At 49.2% G+C, this 10,889-nt stretch overlaps 1 long non-coding RNA gene across 1 annotated transcript in view; it reads left to right on the top strand.

Moving 5' to 3' along the window:
- Positions 1-10,889, top strand: part of LOC119967328 — an 87,256-nt gene that overhangs the window by 32,995 nt on the left and 43,372 nt on the right. The gene's annotated exons all lie outside the window — the stretch shown is intronic.

Here is a 10,889-nt window from a genome sequence, read left to right as displayed (position 1 = left end):
AGTGTCAGGGCACCACCCTGCCCGCAGCCCAACCACCCAGGGATTTCCAATGGCCTGGGAGACCTCCAGGTGCCGTTATGCCTGGTCCATGTCTGTGTGGACTAGTGCTAAATGATGCCATGGTGAGGACTTCCAGGCAAGGCTGTTGGTTCCCAGGCCTCATGAGAATCCGGCATGGACATATTTAAATGAGTCTAACGGCTCATTTAAATATGTTAACCTGGATCTCACCCAGTAATGGCATTTGATCTCGTGAGAGGTTTCTCGTGAGACTGAACGGCCTTACCCAACACCAAATCGGGTGTGATGAGACCATTAAATTGCACCCACAATGTTTTGGCCTTAACTGCTTTCTGTGAATTTACAGGCTCACCACACTCTGGGTGAAGAAATATTTCCTTATCTCACTCCTAAATGATCCACACCGTATCCTTAGTCTGTGACCCCTGCTTCTGGATCCTCCGACATTGGGAACATCCTTCCTGCTTCTACACTGTCTAGTCCTGTTAGAATTTTACAGGTTTCTATGAGATCCCAACTCATTCTCAACTGCAGAGAATATAATTCTAACCAACTCAATCTCTCCTCATAATTCATTTGTGCCATCCCAGGAATTAGTCTGGAAACCTTTGCAGCCCTCCCTCTACAGCAAGAACATCCTTCCTCAGATAAAGAGACCAAAACTGCTCACAATATTCCAGGTGTAGTTTCACCAAGGCTTGTATAAATGCAGTAAGACTTCCCGGCTCCTTGAATCCTCTCACTATGAAGGTCAACATACCATTTGCCTTCTGCACCTGCATGCTTATTTTTAATGTCTAGTGTATAAGGGTTCTTTGCACATTCCCCTCTCTCAATCAATAGCCATGTAGATTATAATCTGCCTTCCTGTTTTTGCAACCTAAGTAGATAACCCCACATTTATCCATCTGTCATGCATTTGCCCACTCACTTAACTTTTCCAAATCACACTGCACCCTCCTCACAGCTCACCATTCCACCCAGCTTTGTATCAATAGCAAGTGTGGAGATATTACATTCAGTTCCCTCATCAAAATCATTAATATACATTGCAAATAGCTGGGTCCTCACACTGATCCGTGTGGTATCCCACTGGTCACTGCCTACCACTTGGAAAAAGGCCAATTTATTCCTCGTCTTTGTTTCCTGTCTGCTAACCAGTTTCTATCCACCTCAATATACTACACCCAATGCCATGTGCTTTAATTTAACGTGCTAATCTCTAATGTGGGACTTTGTCAAAATCCTGCTGTAAGTCCAAATAAACCACATCCACTGGCTTACCCTCATCAACTCTACTAGTTACGTCCTCAAAGAATTACAGTAGATTTGTCAAGCTTGATTTCCCTTTTGTAAATCCATGCTGACTCTGTCCAATGCTGCTGTTGTTTTCCAAATGTTCTGCTATTAAATCTTTTATCATTGACTCTAAGAGTTTAATTTATAATTGATTATAAGATCCCCTGCTTCTGACTGTAAGGGACCTACATTTTCTTCGACAATATTTTTCTCTTCACAAACCTTTTTGTCGCTTTTACAGTTAGTTTTTATGTTCTCGTACTCTATTTTCCCCTTCCTAATCAAACCCTTTGTTCTCTTTGCTGAATTCTAAACTGTTCCCAGTTCTCAGGTCTGCTGTATTCTCAATCAATTTACATGCCTCTCCTTTGGATCTACTGCAAGCCATGGTTAGGCCACCTTTCCTGTTATATTTATCGGCCAGACAGAAATGAACAAATTTTGCAGTTCACTCATGGGCTCTTTGAATTTTTGTCATTTGCTATCCACCATTATCCCTTTAAGCAACTTTCCCTAATCCATCATAGCCAACTCACATTTCATAACATCGTAGTTTCCTTTATTTAGATCTAGGACCCTGGTCTCAGAATCAATTACGTCACTCTCCACCTTGATGAAGAATTCTATCATATTAGGGTTACTCATCCGCAAGAAGCCTCATACAACTAGAATGGCAATTATTCTTTTCTCATTACACAATACTCATTCTAGCATGGCCTGTTCTCCAGCTGGTTCCTCAACGTATTGGTTCACAAAACCATCCCGTACACATTTCAGGAATTCCTCTTCTAAGGTATTGTTGCTCAATTAATTTTCCCAATCTATGTGCAGATTAAAGTCCCCCGTAATTTGAGACGTTCCTTTAGCACATGCTTCTCTAATTTTCTTTTTAATATAATTCCCAACATCACCACTAGAGTTCAATGGGTCTATATACAACCCCACTAATGATTTCTGCCCCTTGTTGTTTCCCAATGCTATCCTACAGAATCCACATTGTCGGAGCTAATATCCTTTCTCACTATAGTGTTAATTTCCTCTTTAACCAGCAATGCAACTATACTTCCGTTTCCTGTATTTCTGTCCTCCCTAAATAGTGAATACCTCTGGGTGTTCAGTTCCTATCCCTGGTTCCCTGTAAACCATGTCTCTGTAAACCCAACTATATCATACTCATTTACATCTATTTGCATGATTAATTCATCCACTTTACTGCAAAAGATGCCCATTTTAAACCACAAAGCCTTAAAGCATGTCTTTAAAATAGGACCCATCTTCCCCAGGTGTAACCCGTTCATTTTGTACCAGCCCCACCTTCCACAGAACTGGTCCCAATCAGAAATCTGAAACCCTCTCCCTCGCATCATCTATTCAGCCATGTATTGATCAGATATATCCTGTAATTTCTGCTCTGACTAGCATGTTACCATGAGATCACTACCTACTTTTAAACTTACATCCTAACTCCCTATATTTTTTAACCTATGTCCTTTGTACCAATGTGTACCATGAACTGTACATCCTCGCCCTCCATAACGTCCTGTAGCTACACTGAGACATTCTTGACCCTAGCACCAGGGAGGTAATTTACCATCCTGGAGTCTTGTTTTGCTCGTTCTCGCACTTCTTTATTCTCCTAGCGCCGCTCTCAGTCTGGCCCTTTCTCACACTCCTTTCTAAAATAAATTTAAAGTACCCAATTCATTTTTTCCAATTAAGGGGCAATTTAGCGTGGCCAATCCACCTACCCTGCACACTATATATTCCCTTACAATTGAATCCTCTATAACTATTGAATACCAAGATGTTTTACTCCTTCCCTCTCCAGGGGAGCTAACTGCGGTGCAACAAATTTGGCTTTTGCTGCTTTCTCCTGAGAGGCCATTCTCCCCAACGGCACCCATAGCGGTATATCTGTTTTGCAGGGCAATGGCCACAGGAGATGCCTGCACTTCTGCCTAATCCTCGTGTTCTACCTCGTGGTCACCCATTCCCTTAGCCTGCTGTGTAACCACCTCTTGATACATGCTAGCCACAATACTCTCCACCTCGTAGATGCTCCATGGTGTCCCCGGCCACTTCCCCAGCTCCGAAACCTGGGCTTCTAGAAGCTTCAGCTGGAAATACTTTCGGCACACATGCTGGCCCCGGGCACTAGAAATGTTCTCAGTTTCCAACATAGAGCAGGATGAGCACACCACAGCTTCGAGCTCTCCTGCCATGATTTACCGCTTTAAATTAAACCTTTTGGAAGATATTTTAAATCAAATAATATCAATAATTCTAAGGTCCCTTTTTCCCTGGTCCTCCTTTCTACAGAATGTAGCCCTTACAAACTATAGAGACAAAATATAAATCTTACAAACTATAAACAATAAAATTAGCAAATACTTACCCGAACCATAGACACCCAATCAGCTGCTTCCATTTGCCCCGCATCACTTCTGCATCCCTTTTTTAAATTTAATGTACCCAATTCTTATTTTCCAATTAAGGGGCAATTTAGTGTGATCAATCAACATCTGCACATCTTTGGATTGTGGGAGTGAGACCCATGCAGACACGTCACTTTTGAATCCTGATGTTACCTCAGGAGCTCCAAACTCCAAGTTATCACTCCGCTCTCGGTCTTGCTTTCTCCTACTCCTTTATCCTCCCGGTTCCACTTTCAGTTTTGCTCATTCTCGCACTCCTTTATTCTCCTAGTGCCACTCTCAATCTGGCCCTTTCTCACACTCCCTTTTAAAATAAATTTAGAGTAACCAATTCATTGTTTCCAATTAAGGGGCAATTTAGCGTGGCCAATCCACCTACCCTGCATATCTTTGGGTTGTGGGGGCCAAACCCACGCAAACACGGGGAAAATGTGCAAACTCCACACAGACAGTGACTCAGAGCCAGGATCGAGCCTGGGACCTCGGGGCTGTGAGGCAGCTGTGCTAACCATTGCGTCACCGTGCTGCCCGCTTCTCTCACTCCTTTATTATCTTGGTTCCACTCTCAGTCTATCCCTTTCTGATGCTCTTTATCCTCCAGGCTCTGGTCTCACTCTGGCCCTTTCTTGCACTCTTTATCTGCCCACCTCTGCTCTCAGCTTTGCTATTTCTCACACTCCTTTATTCACCCAACTCCACAAGACCAGAAGACATTGGAGCAGAATTAGGCAACTCAGCCCATCGAGTCTGCTCTACCATTCAATTATGGCTGATATTTTTCTCATCCCCATTCTCCTACCTTCTCCCTATAACCCCTGATCCCCTTAATAATCAAGAACCTATCTATCTCTGTCTTATAGACACTCAGTGATTTGGCCTCCACAGCCTTCTGCAGGAAAGAGTTCCACAGATTCACTACCCTCTGCCTGAAGAAATTCCGCCTCATCTCAGTTTTAAAGGATCGTTCAGTCTGAGATTGTGTCCTCTGGCTCTAGTTTTTTCATCCAAGCGGAAACATCCTCTCCACGTCCACTCGATCCAGGCCTCGCAGTATCCTGTAAGCTTCAATAAGATCCCCTCTCATCCTTACTACTTCCAATGAGTACAGACCCAGTCCTCACCCTTCCCTCATACAACAAGCTCTTCATTCAAGGAATGATTCTTGTGAACCTCCTCTGGACCCTTTCTAAGGTCAGCACATTCCTCCTTAAATATGGGGCTCAAATCTGCTCACAACACTCCAAATGGGGTATGACCAGACCCTTATTTAGCCTCAGAAGTACATCCCTGCTCTTTTCTTCTTGACCTCTCGACATGAATGCCAACATTGCATTTGCCTACCTAATTACCAACTGAACCTGCACATTAACCTTCAGAGAACCATGAACAAGAACTCCCAAGTCCCTTTGTGCTTCTGATTTCCTAGGCATCTCCCCAGTTAGAAAATAGACTATGCCTCCATTCCTCTTTTCAAAGTAAGAAGTCTTACAACACCAGGTTAAAGTCCAACAGGTTTGTTTCAAACACGAGCTTTCGGAGCACGGCTCCTTCTTCAGGTGAAGAAGGAGCCGTGCTCCGAAAGCTCGTGTTTGAAACAAACCTGTTGGACTTTAACCTGGTGTTGTAAGACTTCTTACTGTGCTCACCCCAGTCCAACGCCGGCATCTCCACATCATGTCTTTTCAAAGTGCATAACCTCACACTTTTCCACATTGTATTTCATCAGCCACTTCATTGCCCAATCTCCTAGCCTGTCCAAATATTTCTGCAGCCCCCTTGCTTCCACAATACTACCTGTCCCTCCACAGATCTTTGTATCATCTGCAAACTTAGCAACCGTGTCGTCAGTTCCTTCTTCCAGATCATTAATGTATATTGTCGCAGCACAGACCCCTGAGGCACACCACTCATCACCAGCTGACATCCTGAAAAAGACCCCCTTATCCCCACTCCACTCTCAGTCTGGCTCTTTCTTGCACTCTTTTATCCTCCAGGCTCCGCTCTCAGTTTTGCACTTTCTCGCCTTCTCTTTTATCTTCCCAGCTCCACTCTCAATCTTTCTCTTTTTCGCTCTTCTTTATACTCCCGATTCCGTTCTCAGTCTCCTTTTTTCTGGCACTCTCTTCTCTCCCCGACTTTGCTCTCTAACCTTATTTTACTTTGTTTATTAAATTACCTTACTTCTTTTTGACTTGATTTAACTTTACTTCCCTCTTGCTAGTATTCCTTACTGAAATTCAAGGAGCTACATCTTTCTAAAAGATCCATTTTTTGTGTTTAAGCTATTTATTCAGCAAATTCTCATCTACCAACTTACCATTTTCCTGTGATGTTGTGCCTCGATTATTTGTCGAACTCAGCCCCCTGCCCCAGTAGAGGTGTCCCTTGCAGGTCCGGCTCTCTCTGCTCCCGGAAAGTGAGGGAAGGCCCGAAGCCTCCCTCTGTATTCATCAGCTGCCTGAGTAGAGATGTCCCTCACAGGTCTGGCTCTCTCTGCTCCCGGAAAGTGAATGAAGGCCCGAAGGCTCGCTCTGTATTCGCCAGCTGCCCCAGTATGGTAGTCACCACTAGCAGTATTATATGTATTACGGTAAGACACATATACTAGAGGTGCATGGGTAAATCCCTGCCTGCTGGCTCTGCCCAGGCAGGCGTATAAATGTGTGTGCTCGTCGGTGCTGCAGCCATTCTGGTCGCAGCTACAGGAGGCACAACATCTTTGCTCAATAAAGTCTCGATTATTCCACTACTCTCATCTTTGTGGTAATTGATAGCGCATCAATTGATTGAGCAAGGATTTTTAAAACAATGGATCTCCGCATCAAGCCTGATAGCCTGCAGCTGAGCCCTCAAGCAGCCAATGCTACGTCCGCTTTTGACCACTGGTTAGCCTGCTCCTCGAAAGCTACCTCCAAACATCTGCTGAGGAACCCTCGGACTCGCAGAAGCTCCGAGTCCTTTATTCACGGGTGAGCCCGGACGTTTTTCCTCTCTTCCAGGGTAAGCCCACTTACTCCGACTCAATGGAGCTCCTGAAGGGACATTACGTTCGGCCAGTCAATCAGCTATAAGCCAGGCCCCTCCTGTCCATGAGACAGCAACTCCCCGGTGAGTGCCTGGATGATTTCTGGTGTGCTCTGCACATCCTGGGGAGGGACTATGACTGCCAGGCAGTTTCGGCAGCCCAGCACACAGAACTTTTAATCCGAGACACCTTTGTTACGGGCATGAGGTCTGCATACGTCCGCCAGCGCCTATTGGAAGGGGTATGCTTGATCTTGCGGGAATTAGGCAGCTTGCAAACTCGTTAACAGTGGCCTCCAGTAACATCATGGGCATCGTGGGCCCCACCAGCTGCCGACACCAGCTCACCGCAAGCCTGCGCCGCACAGCAGCCAGCCAACCCCAGGTGGCCCAAATGCTATTTTTGCGGGCAGAACAAACACCCCCAGCAGCGCTGCCCGGCGCGGAGCGCAACCTGAAACGGATGCGGAAAGAAGGGACACTTTATTTCTGTGTGCCAGACCTGGTCGGTCGCCGCTGTTTCTAGGCCCAGCGTTCCTACACCCCCCCACGTGCGACCCAGGGGTGCCGCATTTTCCTCCACGCAAGCCACGTGCGGCCCGTGTACGCCACCATCTTCTTCTCCGCATGCCACGTGCGGCCCGTGGGAAGCGCCATCTTTGATGCTGCCCGACATGTGTGCACCGTGGGCGCCGCCATCTTCGGTGCCATTTTGGATGGCGCCTCAGGACCCCTGCTCGTCTGGAAGCTCGCCTGGCCGTTCATCACCTGTGACTACCTCCACCACCGCTTACCAGCCCGGGGCCTCCCAGCATCTGCCGCAGCTCGCCTCAATCACCCTGGATCAGTCCCGGCCCCGCAACCTCGCGACCGCAACGACAACGGTGAAAATCGATGGGCACAAGACGGCCTGCCTTTTTGACTCCGGGAGCACAGAGAGCTTCATCCACCCCACTATGGTAGGGCGCTGCTCCCCCGCGGTACACTCTGTCACCCAGAAGATCTCCCTGTCCTCCGGATCCCATTCTGTGGAAATCCGGGGGTACTGCATCGTGACCCTCACCGTTCAAGGCGTAGAGTTTAGCAACTTCCGGCTCTACATCCTCCCCCACCTCTGCGCTGCCCTGTTACTTGGCCTGGACTTCCAGTGCCACCTCCAAAGCTTAACCTAAAATTCGGCGGACCCCTACCCCCCTCACCCTATGCAGCCTCATGATCCTTAAGGTCAATCCACCTTCCTTGCTTGCGAACCTCACCCCGGATTGAAAACCCGTCACCACCAGGAGCAGACTGTACAGTGCCCAGGACAGGACCTTCACCAGGTCGGAGGTCCAACGGCTTCTACGGAAAGGGATCATTGAGGCCAGCAACAGCCCCTGGAGAGCCCAAGTGATAGCAGTACTGACTGGGGAGAAACACAGGATGGTCATTGACTACACTCAGACCATCAATCAGTACACGCAGCTCGACGCGTACCCGCTCCCACGCATATCTGACATGGTCAATCAGATTGCGCAGTATCGGGTATTTTCCACGGTGGACCTGAAGTCTGCCTACCACCAGCTCCCTATCCGCCCGGAGAACCGCCAATACACTGCGTTCGAAGCAGATGGCCACCTCTATCACTTCCTTAGGGTTCCCTTTGGTGTCACTAATGGGGTCTCGGTCTTCCAACGTCAGATGGACCGAATGGTTGACCGGTATGGACTGTACCACCTTCCTGTACCTAGACAACGTCACCATCTACGGCCACAATCAGCAGGACCACAATGCTAACCTCCTAAAATTTCTCCAGACCGCCAAACTCCTTAATCTCACGTACAATAGGGAGAAATGCGTGTTCCGCACCAACCGCTTAGCCATCCTTGGCTATGTAGTGGAAAATAGAGTTCTAGGGCCCAACCCCGACTGCATGCGCCCCCTCATGGAACTCCCCCTCCCCCACTGCCCCAAGGCCCTGAAATGATGCCTGTGGTTTTTCTCCTACTATGTCCAGTGGGTCCCTCATTATGCGGACAAGGCCCGCCCACTCATTCAGTCTACAGTTTTTTCCCTGATGGCTGAGGCCCGCCAGGCCTTCAACCGCATCAAGGCAGACATCGCCAAGGCCATGATGCACGCGGTCGACGAGTCTCTCCCCTTTCAGGTCGAGAGAGATGCATCGGACGTAGCTCTGGCCGCCACCCTCAACCAGGCGGGCAGGCCCGTGGCCTTCTTTTCCCGCACCCTCTATGCCTCCAAAATTCAGCACTCCTCTGTCGAAAAGGAGGCCCAAGCCATTGTGGAAGCTGTGCGGCATTGGAGGCATTACCTGTCCGGCAGGAGATTCACTCTCCTCACTGACCAACAGTCGGTTGCCTTCATGTTCAATAATACACAATAAGATCGTGACGTGGAGGATCGAGCTCTCCACCTATAATTACGAGATTTTGTATCGCCCCGGGAAGCTCAACGAGCCCCCCGATGCCCTATCCCAAGGTACATGTGCCAGCGCACAAGTGGACCGACTACGGGACCTCCACTATGACCTCTGCCACACGGGGGTCACCTGGCTCTTCCATTTTATCAAGGCCCACAACCTGCCCTACTCCATTGAGGAGGTCAAGACTGTCACCAGAGGTGCCAGGTCTGCACGGAGTGCAAGCGCACTGCTACCGTCCAGATCACGCGCACGTGGTGAAGGCCTCCCGCCCCTTTGAGCGCCTCAACATGGACTTCAAAGGGCCCCTCCCCTCCACCGACCGCAACACGTACTTTCTGAATGTGGTGGATGAGTATTCCCGGTTCCCTTTTGCTATCCCATGCCCCGATATGACTTCTGCCATGGTCATTAAAGCCCTCCACAGTATCTTCACTCTGTTCGGTTTCCCCACCTACGTCCACAGCGATCCTTTATGAGTGGTGAGCTGTGTCAGTTCCTACTCAGCAAAGGCATTGCCTCGAGCAGGACGACCCGGGGAAACGGGCAGGTGGAGAGGGGGAACGGGACAGACGGGAACGGTCCACTCCACTCCATCCGATTGCTCCTCTGCACCGCGTCTAACGAAACCCCCCATGAACGTCTCTTTGCCTTCCCCAGGAAGCCTCGCTCCCAACATGGCTGACAGTTCCTGGACCTGCCCTTCTTCGCAAGCACGTGCGGACTCATAAGCCGGACCCTTTGGTCGAAAGGGTCCACCTCCTACACGCGAACCCGCAGGACGCCTGCGTGGCACACCCCGTCTGGCGCCAGGACATAATCTCCCTCCGGGACCTGGCACCCGCTGGATCCCCACCCACGGTCCCCGACCCGACCCCCCCCCCCCCCCCCCCCACCCCCGGTTGCCTCATTCACCCCGACGCCACTCACCCTCCCACCAGCGAACCTCACCGCAGCCCCCGCCCTAGGAGGATCCGTCCTCCCACTGGTTCCACTCAGGGGTGACGAAGTAGATGACAACATGCTCCCGGAGTCACAGGTGACCAAGTCGGCGCCCACATCACCACCAGGACTGAGGCGATCGCAGAGAAGGGTCAAGGTACCCAACAGACTGAACTTGTAAATTTTTTTCCACCACCCCTGCCGGACTCTTTTTTTTAACAGGGGGTGAATGTAGTAGTCTCCACTAGCAGTATTATATGTATTACGGTAAGACACATATACTAGAGGTACATGGGTAAATCCCTGCCTGCTGGCTCCGCCTAGTAGGCGGCGTATAAATGTGTGTGCTCGCCGGTGCTGCAGCCATTCTGGTTCCAGCTACAGGAGGCACAACATCCTTGCTCAATAAAGCCTCGATTATTCCACTACTCTCGTCTTTGTGGTAATTGATAGTGCATTACCCAGTGGAGGTGTCCCTCGCAGGTCCGGCTCTCTCCTCTACCGAAAAGTGACTGCAGGTCCCAAGTCTCGCTCCATATTCATCAGCTGCCCGAGTAGAGGTGTCTGTGGTGGTATGACTAGGAGGTTTACCTCAGAGTAATGCTGCCATTGGTTCAGAGGACTCGCTGCCCATTGGCTCAGGCAGGTTATGTGTCTCTCCGCCAATTGGCTGAGGCCAGTCATGTGACTGCTCGCCGATTGGCTGAGAGGCCGGTAGCCCCTCCTACGAGGCGGGGTATAAGAACTCG

Source organism: Scyliorhinus canicula, chromosome 6, assembly GCF_902713615.1.
Source record: "Scyliorhinus canicula chromosome 6, sScyCan1.1, whole genome shotgun sequence".
In the NCBI taxonomy this organism is placed as follows: Eukaryota; Metazoa; Chordata; class Chondrichthyes; order Carcharhiniformes; family Scyliorhinidae; genus Scyliorhinus; species Scyliorhinus canicula.
The sequence above is the reverse complement of the archived record's forward strand: the minus strand, read 5'-3'. Positions and strand labels throughout refer to the sequence as shown.